Source organism: Bos grunniens, chromosome 11 (genome assembly GCF_055505025.1).
Source record: "Bos grunniens cultivar Pamir isolate PY7600 chromosome 11, Bosgru_T2T1.0, whole genome shotgun sequence".
Classification (NCBI taxonomy): Eukaryota; Metazoa; Chordata; class Mammalia; order Artiodactyla; family Bovidae; genus Bos; species Bos grunniens.
This window is the reverse complement of record NC_141175.1, coordinates 20,284,776-20,304,609: the sequence shown is the minus strand read 5'-3', so window position 1 is coordinate 20,304,609 and position 19,834 is coordinate 20,284,776.

The following is a 19,834-nucleotide window of genomic DNA, read 5'->3' as shown; positions in this document are numbered from 1 at the left end:
GTCAGGCCCCTGGTCCTGGGTTAGAGTGGCCACGTAGTCTACAACCTGCCCCATTTGCCAAAGGAGAGCTCCAGGGTGGGACTGTGGGCACACTGGGTCCCTGGAGGCTTCCCTTAGGGGACGGTGGTGGGGTCTTGAGAGAGTGGGCTGGGCAGCCTGCAGAGCTGTGAGGAAGGAGGGCTCTGCTGTGTGCCTGGTGCAGGGGGACCGTCGGGGAGACCAGACCCACTCCTGTCCTCTGGTCCCACCATTTGGCAGGAAAGACTGACCCATAAACAAGGGCCGGGGGGAGTGGGTGAGGAGGTGGGCAGAGGGGACCTCACAAGCTCTGCCTGCGAGCTGGTGGGAGGGCCGTTTCCGCAAGAGAGGTCATCGGAGCTGGTATTAAGGGACAAGGGGGAGGTAGCCATCCCGGGAATGGAGGTGGCGTCTCAGTGTTGATGACGAACCTAGCCCACCTGTGCACATGCAGCGGGTGCTGCTGCTGCTGCTGCTGCTAAGTCGCTTCAGACTCTGTGCGGCCCCATAGATGGCAGCCTACCAGGCTCCTCCGTCCCTGGGATTCTCCAGGCAAGAACACTGGAGTGGGTTGCCATTTCCTTCTCCAATGCATGAAAGTGAAAAGTGAAAGTGAAGTTGCTCAGTCCTGTCAGACTCTTTGCGACCCCAAGGACTCCAACCTACCAGGCTCCTCTGTCCATGGGATTTTCCAGGCAAGAGTACTGGAATGGGGTGCCATTGCCTTCTCCGCAGCAGGTGCTGAAGGTGGAAATAAGCTTGGCATAAGGCCTGAGACCTGGGGAGAGCAGCCAGTCCAGTGGATCTCACACGTGAGCAGCACCGGAAAGCCCTGGGGGCTGCATCGACACAGAGGGCTGGGTCCACCCCGTGTGTCTGATACAGCAGGTCTCCAATGGTGTCGGAGAAGCAGCATCTCTGATAAGTCCCCGGATGTGGGTGCTGCCACTGGTCCAGGGACCCAGCTGCGAGAAGCAGTCCTCTTGTCCACCCTCCTCATTTTGTGGGAAGAGAAACAGACCAGAGAACAAAAACCACTCGTCCAGATCACTCTCAGATGACCAGAACCCACCCCTCCGGGCTCAGTGCCCCCCACCACAGTACGAGGCCCTCTGGATGGATGCCTCAGGGCCACTGTCCTGAGAGCAGCCACCCGAGAAAAAAGCCCTTGGAGGTCAGTGCAGCATTAGGCAACAGCACAACGAACCTGCTGGCCTGGGCAGGCAGTCTTCCAAGTGTCCCATGGCTGCCCAGCCTGTCTGCCTGGCCAGCGGCCTGTACATGGGTGTGCTGCCAGCCTGGCTTCCCCAGTGGTCCAGTGCGATGCTGGCACTGGCCCAGGCGGGCAGCAGGGTCAGCAGGACAGCAGCTCAGAGCGTTGGCAGAATGGCCAGTCGAGAAGTGTCTTGCAGGGGGCTTGTGTGGGCCCTGCAAGGGTCCTGCCCGGATGCCTGCTCCTCACGCCTGCCCTCCAGGAGTACCAGACCCAGCCTCAGTTGCATTGTATCACCCCAGTGGTCCCAAGCTGGCGTGACTCAACATAGGAATGGATTTTAACCCTTCAAGGAGGTGTCAGCTCCCAGCTCAGAGCTGAGCAGGGTGGCACCAGGGGGTGTTGCCCCCATCCCTCAGGTGGGCTGGCCCCACTGCCGGCCTCTTCCTGGGGAACCTGGAGACCCCTGGGGGGCATGCTCCCTGCTCCCCATGGCTTCCTCTCTGCCCCGAAGCCCCTCGTCTCCCCCATGAAGCCCCGGCCCCAGGTGTAGTCAGTGCCCCTCCCCGTCAGCGTCCTGCATGCATCTCTTTGGTGACAGTCGCTGTGTTTACCACTTCCTGTCTGTCTCTTTCCTGAACCCAGAGCTCCGACCTCACAGCAGGCCCGTGTGGACGGGGCCAAGACAGGAGTAAACTGCTTATCCAGGATGAGTTAGAAAATGCCTTGAGCTCTGGTTTGCCTGGAGACCCTGCCCCGACACCCTTCCAGCTCCATGTCACTCTCGGATCCCCGCCGGCTCCCTTGGGTCCCTCCCCAACGTGGCTCTGAGTGACACACTAGCTCGGGCTCTCAGTGTGCGAGCCGTCTTCACTGCCTTTCTCTCTCCCTCCTGCCGGGCAGGGACGCTGAGAGGTGGGAGCCTTCTCTCCCAGAACCCTGCCTCTGCTGGGGCCAGCACCATGACAGCCTCAAGAGACCCGGGGCGGGGAGATGGGAGGACTTGACCCCTGCGCTCAGCTCCCTGGGGCAGGAACAGCAGGCTCGGGGTTTTGCTGTTTCTGTTGAAGTGCAAGCAAGTTCATGTTGAAGCCTGATGCTCTGCCAGCCACTGGGGAGAGATGAGTGTGACACACTCCTAGCTCTCATGGACTTAGCTCAGTACCTGTGTGACCTTAGGCAGGTTGCTTAGCCTCTCTGAACCCCAGGTTGCTCTTCTGTAAAATGGGGATGGTAAAATATTTACTTATAGGAATGTCCTGGGGATTACACGAGATGATGCTTATGTAACTATTCGTCAAAGGTGCCTGCCACATCACTACTCATAAATGGTGACTGAAAAGCTGTCTTGTGTCCAACCAGTCCATCCTAAAGGAAATCAGTCCTGAATATTCATTGGAAGGACTGATGCTGAAGCTGAAACTCCAATATTTTGGCCACCTGATGTGAAGAGCTAACTCATTGGAAAAGACCGTAATACTGGGAAAGATTGAAGGCAGGAAGAGAAGGGGACGACAGAGGATGAGATGGTTGGATGGCATCACTGACTCAATGGACATGAGTTTGAGCAAACTCCAGGAGTTGGAGATGGACAGGGAGGCCTGGCGTGCTGCAGGTCATGGGGTGGCAAACAGTGAGACACGACTGAGCAATTGAACTGAACTGAACTGATAAGGGAGGCTCACAAGGAAAGTGGTGATAACGGTGTTGCTGTTCAGTCACTAAGTCGTGTCTGACTCTTTGTGACCCCTGAACTGCAGCATGCCAGGCTTCCCTGTCCTTTACCATCGCCCAGAGTTTGCTGAAACTCATGTCCGTTGAGTCGGTGATGCCATCCAACCATCTTGTCCTCTGTCGTCCCCTTCCCCTGCCTTCCTACAGCGAATGGGAATATGTGTTAGGATTGTAACAAATGCAGGAACTGCACTGTGAAGGGTGAGCTCCCCAACTTGAGATGCACCCACACCAGGCAGGGCAGAAATCCATCGGGGTGTGGATTCCCGCCGACAGTGGGCTGGCTGGCTCCTGGGGCCCCAGGTCCAGTCCTGAGATTCTGGGGGCTCGGGGCCACACTGACTCCACAGCCTTGGGTGGTTCCTCCCAGGACCCCGCAGTGCCTTCAGACTGTCTTACTGCCCATGGCAGCCCTTCCTCACAGGGAGCAGCAGCCTCCGCATCAGGGTGTCCCTCCCAAGCTCTTGCCTAAGTGGCCACGCTGTCTGCTGCTAGCAGGTACCACAGTCCTTGAGAGGTAGGCTTAGCTTGTCACCCACACTCCAGCATACGTGCCAACTGTGAAAGTGGCCTGCTAGGGAGTCATTCTGAAGGTCATGCATGGCCTCACTTCAGGGGTCTACCAAGCTGGTGGCCCCACTGGCTAACCAAGGATTCTGAGAGAAACTCAAGTTCCTCCTCTGCATTACTTTGACCGGTGCAGCGGTTAGTTAACCCCCAGGGAAGTGAGCCTCAGCAGGAAATCCTAACTTACCGGCCAGCCGCCCTCTGGGGCCTTGCCTGCCTTCACACTTCCGGACAGCATCCAGCGTGTGGTCTACTCTGCTCATTTCCTCCTGGGCTCCTTTATGGGGCTTCCTGAGGGCTCGGGCCCTCCAGGCACCTGGACGCCTTAGCTCTCAGGCTCAGGAGGAAACTTGAGGAGCCATGGTGTCTGCCAGGTGACATAGCTCCTCCATCCCTGTGGGAGGACGGCTTGCCATGGCCTGGGCCCCCCGCCTGGGCAGTGATCACAGGCCTAGGGAGGCCTGAGTCTCCTGAGAAGGGACTTCTTGGCCTCTGCTTTGTCTGATCTCCAGGCCTAACCCCAGATCTTAGGCCACTTGAGTCAAGAGTGGGGTATGTGGGCTGTAGCGATGATCTCTTATACACACACATTTACAAACGCTTTCCCCCACGTTTTGTCCTCGTGATCCCCTAGGCAGGGACCACTGTCTTTAGGAGGTCAGTTTCTTCAACTCTAAAATGGGAGCAATCACACCTTCCTAGCAGGGTTGTGTTAGGAATTAGAGGTGATGCTCACAAAGCATGGCCCTTACAGGGCGTCAGATGAGCCCCCATCCAGAGAGGTGATTTCTCTGGTTTGGCTGGGCCCAAACTCCCCCTCATGGCAGACCCATTTGTAATGCTGGGAAAGAGGGGGTGCTTTGTATTCTATGTCTAGGGTAGAGGGGGAAGCTGGGATCCCCACACTGGGACAGCACCCATCACCCCAGACATGGGAACCCCAGAAACCCTGTCAGGGACAGGGGCCAGAGTCCCTGGGGATAGAGGAAGGCGCTCCCAGAACGCTGGTGTAGGACAGGAGGCCACTGAGCTTGCACCCCCACGGTGGGCAGCTTGGTGGGGAGGCTGGGGTGGTCCCAGGGCATTCTCGGAGGGCACCCCATCCCACAGCTAGGCCTTTGAGCTGTTTTGGACACACACGCACTTCATTGCTCAGCCGTTTCAAATTCCTTTTGGCAGCGCCATGCAGCATGTGGGATCTTAGTTCCCCAACCAAGGATCAAACCCACACCCTGTGCACTGGGAGTGTGGAGTCTTAGCTGCTTGACTGCCAGAGAAGGCCCTCAGCTGTCTCAGAGCAAAGCTGGGAGATCATGCAAGCTCCCCGCCCTCCGGCTTCCTGGCTCCCTTCACAGTTCTGGGCCAGGAAGGAAGGGAGGGATGAGGGTGTCGCAGGCCCAGAGCATTCCTCAGGGTGGAGGCAGGTGGGAAGGGGCGCTGGAAGCCCCTGGTCCCGCAGGGCCCTCCGAGGGCTTTGTCTGGTACCCCGAGAGCCGGAAGCGCCCCACCCTGGGGCAATCCCTCTGCAGCTGGGTGGGCCTGGCCTACTTCCCCTGCCCGAGAACACACCTGGGCTGATGGGCTCTGCAGCCTCTGGGGAGAGGTTAGCAAGGCAGGCACCTTTTGGCCTCAGCCTCTGGGGCTACCCCTTCTGGGGTAGGAGAGGATTTGGTTGGTATGGTGGTAGTAGACCGGCAGAAGCACAGATAAAATAGCCCAGCCAGCCTCTATGGATTCCAGCAAGCATCAGCTGAACCCCAGATTCTCTGTCAGTCCAAACTGGAGAGACGGTTGGGAAGTATTTGTTCCTAAGATCGTGCTCCATTCACGTGGAGATGCTGCTCTTCATTCAAAAGACACAAAAGAGTTCAATGACCCCCACTCCCATCTGGAAAGTGACATGTTATTCATTCATTCATTTCAATAGACTCTTGGTGATGGCCAGTCCGGAGCTGATCTCAGGGTTCTAGAGAGTAAGCCTGTGCTGGTGTCCCAGAGTTCACAGTCCGGAGGACACAGGGGTGACCAGGCATTGGAAGCTGGGCCAGAGGAACTGTGTGGGGAGTGGGGAGCCCAAGGCAGACCGGCATTTCATCCTGGGGTCAGAACCCTGCCTCTTGGCCATGTTTGAGCTGAGCCTCAAAGAGGAAAGAAAAAAGGAAGCATAAAGGGGGAGTGTGTGTGTGGTGGGTGCGTTGGTGTGGGAGGTAGGGGTGGGAGGCAGACAATACTTTGGGCTTTTTTTGTTTTCTGCTGAATAGTATACCAACGTAAGGGCTTTCCAGGTGGCACTAGTGGTAAAGAACCCGCCTGCCAATGCAAGAGACGTAAGAGACATGAGTTCAATCTCAGATCTGGAAAGATCCGCTGGAGGAGGAAATGGCAATCCACTCCAGTACTCTTGCCTGGAGCATCCCATGGACAGAGGAGCCTGGCGGGCTGCAGTCCACGGGGTGGCAAAGAGTCCGACACAACTTAGCAACTAAAACAAGTGTGAGATTTCCACATACAGTACATTATTATTAATATGTATTATCATGTATGATATATATTGTGTAATATTACATATATATATGGAGAGAGAGAACACAAGAGATATTTATTATAAGGAAGTGACTTGCAGAATTGTGGGGGCTGGTTAGGTGAGTTAGAAATTCAGAGGATGGGTGGCAGGCTGGACCCTCTTGGGCAGGACCAACCACTGCAGGCACAGGTGGAATTTCTTCTTCTTCAGGGTGACCTCAGCTTTGCTATAAGGCCTTTCGCTGGTTGGAAGAGACTCACTCACATTATGGAGGGCAACCTCCTTTGCTTAAAGCCACCTGACTGTGGACATTAACCACATGGACAAAATCCCTTCCCAGCAACCCTCTAGGTTAGCGTTGATGGACTAACTGGTGATGAGAGTCTGGCCAAGTTGACAGGGAAGACTAACCATCACACCCAGAGGCCAAGAGCTGCTGAGGGCCCGGTGGCAAGAGGCAAGGGGCAGTCTCAGCCTCGGTGACCGTGGCTTTCAGGTGCCACCAGCCTCCCCCAGACCACTGCCCTGGTTCGGGCCTCCCTGCTCTTGTCCCTCTCCCTTTAGGCCTCTGTGTGTACATGTATGTTGGGCAGTGGGGGGGGGTCTGGAAGGGCAAGGCAGGCTCCCCCATCCCCAGGGCTTCACACAGATTGTGCCCTTAGCTCCTGCAGGCCTCATGGAGCCCAGGGGCTGGGCTAACAGCTGGTGCTCAGAGCTGCCTCCTCTGGGCAGCCCTGGCACCCTTCGAGACAGCCTCAGCCTCGCACACACAGCCTGTCTGCTGCTCCCCAAGCATTTGCCTGCCCACAGTGGGAGAAGAGGAGCCCCACTTCTCACGCCGAGGGCCCTGCTTCCGCACCGCAGAGGACAAGACACAGCTGATGCAGGGCGTAGTCCAGTCTCTTTCCCCCACGAGCAACAAAGCAGCACGGCAAACACAGACAATACATGCCAAGGTATGGGGGCTCCACCTCCTAAGGGAAGGCTGAACCGGAACTTTCTGAGTACCTATGAAAACAGTGCTCCTGGCCACACACGTCACCTGCCTGGAGCCCACTCATCTCCAACCTCTGTGGTAGTCACCTGCCAGAAGGAGGACAGCCATGGTGGCCCGAGCCGGCTGGCACCCTGAGTGTGCGCACCCCCTCCAGCCCACGTTTGGTGATGTCATATCATAGCTTGAGATCAGCCCTCATGAGAATACTTACACCACAGAAACTGGAAAAGTGAAAAAAGTGTTAGTCGCTCAGGCGTGTCCAACTCTTTGTGACCCCATGGACTGTAGCCCGCCAGGCTCCTCTGTCCATGGGATTCTCTAGGCAAGAATACTGGAGTGGGTTGTCATTTCCTTCTCCAGGGGATCTTCCCGACCCAGAGATTGAATTTGCATCTCCTGCATTGGCAGGTGGATTCTTTACCACTGAGCCACCTGAGAAGTCCTTGAGCTAGATTTAGGAGAAAATAAAAAGAGAATTCAAAAATCAGAAATTGACTAGAACATCATCAGTGATCACATTTGGATAATGGGATTGATGGTTTTGTGAGTGACTGAAAAAACTATTCTTAAAACTTTATTCATAAAAACAAGTAGTGGGCTGAAGTTGGCTCTTAGGCCGTAACTTGCTGACCCCTGGTCAAATGGGCATTATTGTAGCTGGATCATGGTTACATAGGAGTTCACCACACTGTTCTGTCTACATTTGCATATGTATAGTGTCTTCCTCAATAAAATATTTAAAACAGTAACAAAAACGACTTTCCTTCCCAACTATCTTTAAGTTTAATTATATATATATTTTCCAGTTTTATGGAGGTATAAGAGAGTTGAGACCAAATCCATCCCGAGTCCCCAACTCCTGCCCTGTGCTCCAGGGTCCAGGCAGGTGTGGGGACTGTGGTCACCAGGCTCAGTCTCTCTGCCCCCTGCTTACCTCTCCCTGTCTTGGTTTCTCCATGCGCATCTCAGGCTGTGGCTGGGGCTGCGTTTTCACCCGGCCCTGCCGCCTAGTCATGGCTCTCTGGCAAAGCCCCCCATCCCTAAAGGGTCACGGGCCTGAGGGGAAGAGAAGCGCTGTCTCTGTCTGTCTCAGGGACAGGGTCTGGACCGTGAGGATTTGGTGAGCCCTGTAGCTCTGTGACCCTGGATGAGGAGCTGAGAGTTGGGCCTGGGAGTGTTCAGGGAACTCCAAGCAATCCCTGGAGAAGGACCACCCACAGCATGGGCAGCGTGAGAGCATGGGTCACTGAGCCCACCCTCAGGACTGTTGCTCGAGGGAGGAGGACATCAGGGGCTGAAGGAGCCCAACGATGGCAGGCAGGTGCTGGATGGAGGAGGGAAACATGGAGTGGTCCAAGCCCTGCAGGCCTGAGACCCGGCTCTCCCTGCTCACTCGTGCTGCCATCAGGCCCAAGCCTGAGATGGGAGGCAGGGGCTGGCCGCATGTAATTCCTGTTGGCTTTGGGGACCTGGAAACATCTGGAGGCTGGAGCGGGAAGTGGGGGAAAGGTCAGAGCGTCGCGCCGGCGGTGGCCTCGCTCCAGGGCCGGTGGGCGGAGGTGGCCAGCGGCCAGCTGGGCCAGACACCCACAGGCCAGCCCTGGGCTGGCTGTCAGCCACCCAGGGGAGGCCACGCGACCTCGAGGAGGTCTGGGCTGCATCTGCTGTGCTGGCGGGCGGGTGGGCGGAGGCCCTGGGGCTGCTGCTGTGTCTGACCCAGGCTTCTTCAGCCTCAGGGCCTGGCTTCACAATTGGAGGGCTTTCTGGGGACAGAGAGTCAGGTGGACGGGAGTGCGATAGGGGATCCATGGGTGTGAGGCCCCTCAGAGCTAACCGTCTGTCCCTCCATGCAAAGGGCAGAGACTCTTGGAGGAGATATGGGACAGAAAGGAGAGAGGTGGGTCAGGGCTCAGATCGAGAGTTTCCCCACTAATGGGCCTATCCATCCCTGTTTCCCTGCTAATGGGCCTGTCCACCCCTTCCAGGCCACTGCGTGCAAAGAGATGAAGCTGATTGCCTGAGGAACCAAGTTTTATTATCGAAAATGCTCAGTTTCAGCAATAAAATACATTGTAAGACATGAGAAGAAATAAGAAAGTATGGCTTATACAGAGGCCAAAAAAAAAACAAACCCAATCGATAGAAACTGTCTTTGGGGAATCCCAGGCTTCCCAGGTGGCACTCGTGGTAAAGAACCCACCTGCCAATGCAGGAGATGCAGGAGACACAGGATCTTCCTTAGTCAGGAGATCCCCCAGAGGAGGAAATGGCAGCACACTCCAGTATTGTTGCCTGGAGAATGCCGTGGACAGAGGAGCCTGGCAGGCTGCAGTCCACAGGGTCACAAAGAGTCGGACACGACGAATATAATCAACTGAGGAATCCCAGACGTTGGCCTGACTAGATGGAGACTTTCGCTCAGCTATTTCAAATATGATCACAGACCTTCAGGAAACCCTGTCTAGAGAGTAAAGGTGCGAGGATCATGTCTCCCCAGATAGCACCCTCCTGGGGTGGGCCGGCCCCCACACCCTCTGTGGGCTGCCATTGGAAATCAGAGCTGGGGGGGCACTAGATGCCCCTCACGGCCCCCACCCAACCCAGAGGGAGTGGGAAGGGAAGAAGCTGGTTCAGACTGAAGGGGCGTCTGGCTCGCTTCTGCTGAGCTGAGCCCACCCAGCTTGGAGAACAGACTCCATGAGACTAGAAATGGAAAACAGGAGTCAGCTATGGGGAGCAGGGTAGAGGGTCAGGAGGGTCACAGCCATCTTCAGACACCCGGCGCCTTGTGGCTCTGGGGAGGGCCGCGGGCTGGCCAGCCGTGTCCACTGCTGAGTGATGGGGGCTGGCCGCTGAGCCTCTCTGAGCCTGTTGGTTCCTCTGTGAAGTGGATGATGACGCCGGCCCTCCCATCTCACAGCGTTGCCTGTGAGAATCAAAGGCAGAACCGACCCTAAGGGCGGTTCCTCCTCTCCCACGGCTTCTCCCCCAGGGAACCCTCCTGGAGGGGAGCCTCTGTCCCTGGGGCACCTTCTCCCTCGGGAGCTGCAGCCTTCAGCCCTTGTGGCCTGCAGGATGTTTGCCTACTCTTATCACAACCCACATGCACACAGCCGTGGAGAGCTCCATGTGAGCGCCTGGTAACTGGGCCATCCGTGCTGGCTGCCAGGCTTGGGCAGGCCACTGCCCCTGTCTGGTCCAGCAGGACGTGGACATGGCTGGGTGAGGTTCGGGGACCATCTGGCTTTCTGGAAGGCCCGGAACTGCAACAGAGAGCTGACTTAGCCTCAAAATCCCAGGAGGCCGAGAGGCTTTGTCCACTTGGACCACCTGTACTGCTAAGCCCAAGATCTGGGTGCACAGGCCACCCGCAGTGCCCATCTTGGAGACAGGGTCACCCCCGACACTGCCCAGGGTGGGGGCCCAGGACAGGAGGTCAGCACAGCCCCAGAGGAACGTTCTTTGGCTTTGGCTGCAGGTCTGTGCATTTTTTGCGTGAACAAAAGTTTTTTATTAGGACTTTATTTTTTAAGAGCAATTTTGGGTTTGTAGCAAAACTGAGAGGAAAGTAGAGATTTTCCATATATTTGCCGGCCCCCCTGCCCCCCCGGCTCACGCATGCCCAGCCAACCCCCCACCCCCATGATCAGTGGGACATTTGTCACCATAGATAAGCCTCTATGCTACATCATTGTCCCTCTGCGAGTCTATATGACGGTTCACACTCAGCAATGCGCATTCCACAGGCTTGAACAGCCTATAATAGCATGTCGACATGTATCCATCATTACTGTACCACACAGAATACTTTTGCTGTCCCAAGCATCCTCCGTGTTCTGGTTTGTCATCCATCCCCCAGAAACCCTGGGAACCACTGCTATTTTTACTGTCCCTATTGCTTCTTTTCTTTCCAGAATGTCACATAGGTGACGTAGCATTTTCAGATTGACACCTTTCCCTTAGTAATGCATTGCTTTTTAGCACTGAGCAACACTCCATTGACTGGATGTATCGCAGTTGATTTATTCATTCACCTACTGAAGGACATGTGGGTTGCTCCGAGTTTTGGAAGTTATGAATAGAGCTGCTATAAACATCTAGGCTCGGGGCTTTGCGTGGATATGTTTTCAGCTCTTTTGAGTAAATACCAAGGAGCACGATTGTTGGATCATATCTATGGTAAGGGTACGGTTTTGTCAGAAACTGCCAAACTGTCTTTCCAAGTGGCCGAACCATTTTGCATCCCTGCCAGCAACGTCTGGGGATTCCTGTTGCTCTGCATTCTCGCTGGCATTTGGTGCCGTCAGTGTTTTTCTGGATTTTGGGCATTCTCATGGGTGTGTGATGGCATTTCTTGGTTGTTTTTAATTTGCACTCCCTTAATGTCAGATGACAACAAAGGTCCGTCTAGTCAAGCCTATGGTTTTTCCAGTGGTCATGTATGGATGTGAGAGTTGGACTGTGAAGAAGGCTGAGCGCCGAAGAATTGATGCTTTTGAACTGTGGTGTTGGAGAAGACTCTTGAGAGTCCCTTGGACTGCAAGGAGATCCAACCAGTCCATCCTAAAGGAGATCCGTCCTGGGTGTTCATTGGAAGGACTGATGGACTGATGCTGAAGCTGAAACTCCAATACTTTGACCACCTCATGAGAAGAGTTGACTCATTGGAAAAGACCCTGATGCTGGGAGGGATTGGGGTCAGGAGGAGAAGGGGATGACAGAGGATGAGATGGCTGGATGGCATCAGCAACTTGATGGACATGAGTTTGAGTGAACTCTGGGAGTTGGTGATGGACAGGGAGGCCTGGGGTGCTGTGATTAATGGGGTCGCAAAGAGTTGGACACGACTGAGCGACTGAACTGACTGACTGACTAATGTCAGATGATGTGAAGCATCTTTTCATATGTGTATTTGCTGTTGACATGTCCTTTTTTGGTGAGGTGTCTGTTAAGGTCTTTGGCCTGTTTCTTAGTTTGGTAAGTTTGTTTTCTTATTATTAAGTTTTTAAAGTTCTCTGTGTATTTTAGATAACAGTCCTTTATCAGACATGTTTTTCACAACTGTTTTTTCCCCAGCCAATAACTTGTCTTCTCATTCTCATGACATTATCTTTTGCAGAGCCAATGTTTTAAAATTCAGTGAAATCTAGCTGATCAATTATTTTTCTCGTGGTTCATACCTAAAAATTCATCACCATATCCAAAGTCATCTAGATTTTCTCCTGTGTTGTCTTCTAGGAATGTTAGTGTTTTTTGTATTTTATATTTAGGCCTGTGATCAGTTTTAGCTAAATTTTGTGAAAGACTTACGGTCTGTGTATAGATTTATCTTGGGGAAAAGATTCTGTATCCATTCCAGGGGGCAAAATCCACTTTCCTGCCCTCCTTTAAGGTGGCCAAGGCAGAGCAGTCTCTGTGCTAAACAGCCTGGTGAACTTTGAGTTTCTGGGATCAGAAGGGTTCATGCCTTGCCCTTGCAGAGGGTTATTTCCAGAGAGAGACCTCTCCTCCTGCTTAGGTGGCAGGTCAGCTGGACTCTCAAGAGTTTTCTCTTCCTATAACGTTATAACCCCCTGATCAAGCAGTTGCGTTCTTAACATATGGGATGGAAGGAAGGAAAGAAAGAAGGAAGGAAGGAAAGAATGGAGGAAGTGGGGAGGGGGGAGAGAGAGAGGAAGGAAGAAAATCCTCAAAAGAAATCAAGAGTAAAAAAAAAATTGTACTACTTTAGTTTTTATCTTCTATGCTTTTCCTGAAAAATAAGTGAAAGTGAAGCAAAAGTCACTCAGTCATGTCGGACTCTGCAACCCCATGGACTGTAGTCCATGGAGTTCTCCAGGCCAGAATACTGGAGTGGGTAGCCTTTCTCTTCTCCAGGGGATCTTCCCAACCCAGGGATAGAACCCACTGGGTCTCCCGCATTGCAGGCGGATTCTTTACCATCTGAGCCACCAGGGAAGCCCTAAGTAAGTGTGTGTGGGTGTGTGTATGTGTGTTTTCAGTGGAGAGACGTGACCAGGAGCGTCTGTGTCACTTGCTATCTGGCCTCAGAGGCTCCTAATCGCAGGGGCTGGTGTGCCCGTGAGTGTGAGGCAGCTCCCTGGGGCCCTGGACTTAATTTCCCATAAAAAGCGACAGGAGAACCACGCACAGAAAGGAGTAGAGGCCAGAAGTAAAAATCCACTCAGACCCTTGAAATGATCTTCCTTCAAGTACATAATGAAACCTGAACACGGGCATGCTGGTTGGGAACATTTCTGGGAAAGATAGTCAAACTTTCTTTCCTAATCCCTGCAAGAATCACACCCCACCCCAGGCCCCAACCCCAGATGCATGACTCTCCAAAAAACCTGCCTAGCCTTCCTCAGCATTTCATCCTAGAGATCGCGAGGGAGCACCTCTTCAGTAGTATCATACAGGAGAACATGCAAAGGAGGAACAGTCGGAAGACTTCCCTGGCCGTCCAAGGTTAAGAATCTGCCTGTCAATGCAGGGGATACGCGTTCGATCTCTGGTTGAGGAACTAAGATTCCCACATGCCTTGGAGCAATTAAGCCCGAGCGCCACAACTACTGCTGGAATCAAGATTGCTTGGAGAAATACCAATAGCCTCAGATATGCAGATGACACCACCCTTGTGGCAGAAAGTGAAGAAGAACTAAAAAGCCTCTTGATGAAAGAGGAGAGTGAAAAAGTTGGCTTATAGCTCAACATTCAGAAAACAAAGATCATGGCATCCAGTCCCATCACTTCATGGCAAATAGATGGAGAAACAGTGGAAACAGTGGCAGACTTTATTTTTGGGGGCTCCAAAATCACTACAGATGGTGACTGCAGCCATGAAATTAAAAGATGCTTACTCCTTGGAAGAAAAGTTATGACCAACCTAGATAGCATATTAAAAAGCAGAGACATTACTTTGCCAACAAAGGTCCATCTAGTCAAGGCTACGGTTTTTCCAGTGGTCATGTATGGATGTGAGAGTTGGACTATAAAGAAAGCTGAGCGTCAAAGAATTGATGCTTTTGAACTGTGGTGTTAGAAAAGACTCTTGAGAATCCCTTGGACTGCAAGGAGATCCAACCAGTCCATCCTAAAGGAAATCAGTTCTGAATATTCATTGGCAGGACTGATGCTGAAGCTGAAGCTCCAGTACTTTGGCCACCTGATGTGAAGAGCTGACTCATTGGAAAAGACCCTGATGCTCGGAAAGATTGAGGGCAGGAGGAGAAGGGGACAACAGAGGATGAGATGTTTGGATGGCATCACCGACTCAATGGACATGAGTTTGAGTAAATTCCGGGAGTTGGTGATGAATAGGGAGGCCTGGCCTGCTGCAGTCCATGGGGTCTCAAAGAGTCAACTGAGCAACTGAACTGAACTGAACTGCTACATCTACAGGAGCCTACATGATGTAAGTACGGCCTGTCACAGCCAAATAAATGAAATAAAAATTTTTTAAATGGAAAAAAGGAAAGAACAGTCAGGATCGCAAAGTCCCGTGGCCTGCGATCCAGTTATCTTACGGCAGTGGAGCCATTCAGTCATTCAGTGGAAGTGTATTGATCATTGTATCAGTCGGGGTCTCAAGAGGAATCAGGTGACACATTCAAAATAGTGCTATTCAAAGACAGACAGTGGCAGCCTGGAGGGGTGGGGAGTTTGGAGGAGAATGGATACATGTAGATGTATGACTGAGTCCCTGCGCTAATCACCTGAAACTGTCACTACATTGTTAATTGGCTATACTTCAATGTAAAATAAAAAGTTAAAAAAAAAAAAAGGATTGTTTATCAAGATGGAATGTAAGGGGTCCTAGGGGGACAGTTTGTGACCCGCAGTGAGTAGCAGCTCACCCCTGAAGGAACAAGGAAGCGATCCCATCCCTGAGGGAGAGAGCATGTGGAGGAGACCACGTGCTTGGGGGTCAGCCTGCTTGAGGTGGCTGTGGGGAGTCAGAAATCGGTCCCCGACCCTGAGGTTCCTGCCTGAGGCTCTCCTCCCTGGCCATATAGGCTGCGTGGTCCCACAGGTGTGTCCCGGGGAGGAGAGCTGGGCGGGGGTGAAGGATGAATCTAGGGTGGCTGATACAAGACACCCGCTCAAGGGTCCATAAGGCACCAGCATTCCTGGAGACTCTTGGAACGCATTAGGGACCAAGTCAGAAAAAACCCTTGTTCTGATGGAGGGAATATCCTAGCGAAGGAGGTGAACGACAAACAATAAGCATAATAATCAAGTGAAATATATGGTAGGTTAGGTTACCTAACCTAACCATATGTTGGGCTTCCCCGGTGGCTCAGTGCTTAAGAATCTGCCTGCAGTGAAGAGGCACAGGCAACTCAGGTTCCATCCCTGGGTCAGGAAGATCCCTTCCTTGGAGGAGGGTGTGGTAACCCACTCCAGTATTCTGGAGAATTCCCATGGACAGAGGAGTCTCGTGGGCTATGATCCATGGGGCTGTGATCAATGAGGCTACAGGGGGGCACAGGCAACTCAGGCTGTGATCAATAAGGCTACAGGGTCGAACACTACTGAAGCAAATGAGCACAGCCCATGGTAGGTTAGAAAGCAACAAGTGCTAAAAAAAAAACAGAGAAGGAGCCTGGGGGGCAGGGTCGGTGAGGGGCGGGGAGTATGAAAGGGGAGGACCTTCACCCTGGAGGGGTATCTTGACATGCCCGAGATCACTGGACCCCCAGGAATTTTAGAGACAGCCCGCTGAGTTCCTGTGGTTTTCTCCCCTTTGCACACAGGTACTCACCAGTTTACTGGAGAAGCTATTACCTGCCATTCCTGTTTCATCAGTGGAATGGCAAGGTGACCGAGGTCCCCTCAAACTAGACCTGTCTGAGGGCTGGAGACTCAGGATACCGCTGAGCTCTGCAGCAAAGGTGTGACATTGGTCCTGGCAGCTGGAAGTAAAGCGCTTCTGATGGTCTTTTCTAACAGTTATGGAGAAAAATTATTTGCCGAGAAGGGTAAGCGTGACACTCAGCCTGCACTCATTTTATTAATGCCATGACATCCCATCGGGCTCATAAATGGGTCTTTCTTCCTGAGACTGAGATTGGTCAGGTATCTCCAGTGGAGATGGGTGGAATTTCAGCAGTGGAAAACTGGTGGTTTATTATCTGTGTGCTGCTGACAACATGTAACCTTGTGAGACATCGCTGAGTAGTATCTTTGGCAAGAGGGCCAGGATGGCTGAAGAGGAATGGGGGGCAGTGACAGGTGAGGTCAGAGGGTAAGGGCCATGGACCCCATCCACATTTAGGGACCTTGGCTTTTCCTCTGAGTGAGACAGGGAGCCATTGTAGGGTTTTAAGCCAGAGAAGCTTAATCTAGATTCATATTTTAGAAGGCTGGTTTCCTTCTAGATTGAAAATAAAATGAAGGTGGAAACAATGAGTCTAGTTGTGTTGTGCTGTGCTAAGTCGTTTCAGTCGTGTCCGACTCTGTGACCCTATGGACTGTAGCCCACCAGGCTCCTCTGTCCATGGGATTCTCTGGGCAAGGATACTGGAGTGGGTTGCCATTCCCTCCTCCAGGGGTTTTCCTGAGCTAGGGATCGAACCTGCATCTCTTACATCTTCTCCATTGGCAGGCTGGTTCTTTACTACTAGCACCACCTGGGAAGCTCTGATGAGTCTAGTTGGGCTACTGCAAAGATACAGGTGAGAGCTGAGGTGGTGCGAGATGGCTGGATTCTGGATGTACTTTGAAGGATATAACAACAGGGTTTGGGGAAGAGACTGGATACAGGATGTGAAAGAAAGGGAAACTGATGATGACTTCAAGGTTTTTGTTCAGGGCAACTAAAAGCATGAATTAGCATCACTGTTTGCTAGTGAACTTCTTTATGCCAAGCACAGTGCTAGACTTCAGAGCGGGGTAAAAAAGCATGGTGTGTGCCCCTATCCTGCTCCCTGTCCCTTGCCCCCTGCCCTCCTGCACTCTGGAATAGGGCTAGAGAGGAGGACGGACAGATATCTCAACAGGTAACTACATAGGATGCTGGAGAGGCCAAAGGAGGGTGTCCATACTTCACCAGGGAAAGTGGAATGCCAAGGAAAGCTCTGAGTTGGTGACGGGTGAGCTGAGTCTCAGAGAATGGGTGAACATGCTCAGCCAAAGCAGAGAGGAGGTCTCCAGGAAACAGGACAGGTAAGGACTCATGTGCTTGGAGATATGCAGATAGCGTGGACTCACGAGCCAGTCTGGACAAGCCATCTGTGGTTTATCGTGACAACTCTGCACTGTGGAGAGAGCCTGTGGGTTGAAGAGTGGCTGAGGGGTGGGCGGGCTACATACAGGTGGGCAGGAAGCTATTTCAACAGTGGAGAAGTGGAAGAAGACAAGCCAGGCCCAAAGGTCTGGAGTGGACGCTGGGATGAGAGAGGTGGCAGAGTCAAAGGTGACCCTGGTTTCCAGCTTGGGTGCCACGCACAACAGGAACCATGACGAGGAGAGGAGCTCAGTTTGGGGTATGAGCCAGGCAGAGAATGTCCAATATGGTTTGGATTTGGAGCTAAAGGGACAGTTTGGATTGGAGAAAGAAATCTGGGAATAGTCTATGCTCAAGACATTAGAATCTGAGGTTGGAGAGATGAGAATAGCAGCACTTCCTGGGCAGGTATAGGGTCAGAGAGGGTCAGCCAGACATAGGAGAATCAGAGGATGCTGCCTGGTAAGTGTGTCTTATTCTTTCTCTGACCCGTGTCCCCTCTCCAGTCTCCCCAAAGCCCTGATTTCAATTTTCCAAGCTGTGTGGTTGAGGGGAGGAGACTTTTTTGGGGGGATCTGATGACGGTTCACCAGTGGATGGGTAAACTGAGATATTCTGATCCAAATGAATTTTAGGACATTTGCTGGGAGTCCTATGCCTCTGGACTTGAACCAGGAGACACACGGATTTAGGAATTGCTGGCAGTCATCTCGAGACCACACAGGGAGAGTAAAACTTAGGATGGAGCCCCCAAAGGAGGCAAGAAATTAGGCTGCTGGTAACATCAAGGTCCTGGGCCACCTTCAGCTTCAGCGTTAGGAGAGCAACACATTTCCTTTATTGTTGAACCAGCTTGTCGTTTCTGATTTTGCAACCAAAACTTTCTAGCTGATATACCCATCACGAAAGCCAAAGAAATTGAGAAGGTTTTCTTTACGGTCAAATGTCCGAGAGAGAGAGAGAGAGAAGACGAGCAGCTAGGTCATCCACGACCTTGGCTGGAGCGTTTGCAGTGGACACAGCACATGAAAGTGGAGAGAACTAGAGGTCTGGAGGTGGACACACTGCTTCTTTCCCCAGCAGTGTGCTCTCCTGGGCCTCAGCTGTGAAATGGGGCTACACCCCACTCACTGGCCCTGGGAGGATTAAAGGAGACCACCCAGCATCTGGCAGAGCTCACTGCACGGTGTGGCAGGGACAGAAGTCAGGCTGCCCCGGGCTGAGAGTGTAAGAAATGAGGAAACGGGACAATAAACAGACTAGTCTTTCAAGGAGGTAAACAGAGAACAAACAGCCCCCAAACAAGAAGTTACTCTCAACTGCCCTCCAACAGACACAAGAATCAAAGCACTGAGACGTCGAGAGACAGACTCACACTCAGTGGGCAGGAATGAAACTGGTTCTCTCTGGATAGCAGTTTCACAGTCTCTACATAAAGTTTACTGACCACTATCTCTGACTCGGTACTCCTCTGCTAAGAACTCACTGTGCAGTTCCACTTCACAGGTATGGAAGGACAGACCTGTCCACATTTTTTGCAGCAATGTTTGTAATAGCAAAATCTTGGTCTAAATGTCTACCAGTAGGTACTGATGTGTTGTTCAGTTACTCAGTCGTCTATGTGACCCCATGGACTGTAGCCCACTAGGCTCCTCTGTCCATGGGATTCTCCAGGCAAGAATACTGGAATCTCCTCTAGAGAATCTTCCCGACCCAGGGATCGAACCCACATCTCCTGCACTGAAGGCAGATTCTTTACCATTTGAGCCACCAGGGAAGCCCTGGGTACTGATTAGACGGTGGTCATTTCTACAATGGAATACAGTGCAGTCACTAAAAAGAACTCATGTCTAAAGAATAGTGATAAATGAAAACATCTGCAAAGAATAGTATGACCCTACCTGCAAGACAATATGCACAGTGCACCTGAGTTTGCCTGGAGGATTCTGGTGTGGCCTTGGAGAAACAGATGGCTGGTTCTCTCTGGGGCATCGGACTGGGTGTCAGAAAACTCACCTCTCAGAGAGACACTCTCGTGGAGCTCTCCTTGTTCCTTCTCATGGCATGTGATTTTTTTCTTGGCATGTGTTACATTTGTAAAATTTTCTAAAATTTGGCTAAAAGATTTGAAGGGGGATGATGGCTAAAGGAGTTCAGGATCGAGGGTGTGTGTATGAGACAGAAATGAGCGGAGCAGAGAAGGGACTGTGGCCTGTTGGTGCACACCTGCTGTGACGCCCTTGGGGCAGCCAAGGTGTGGGCTCAAGGCCTGACCACACCGCCCACCAGCCCGTGCTTGTACGCTGGTGGCAGTGTCTGCAGGTGAGACACAGATGTTGCTGACACCGGATGACAGTGATACACCAGCTCCACAGGGTGGACAGAGGACACTGACCTTGAACGAGTGCACACCTGGTCGGCGGAAGCAGGCGTGGTGACCCCGCCCTCTGCACCTGCGGGCTGCATGCACCCCCTGCGACTCTGCCCCCATGACGTCCAGTTGGCTCCTTGACACCCCTGCTCCAGGGCCCCGGCTCAGGAACTGTTTTCCTG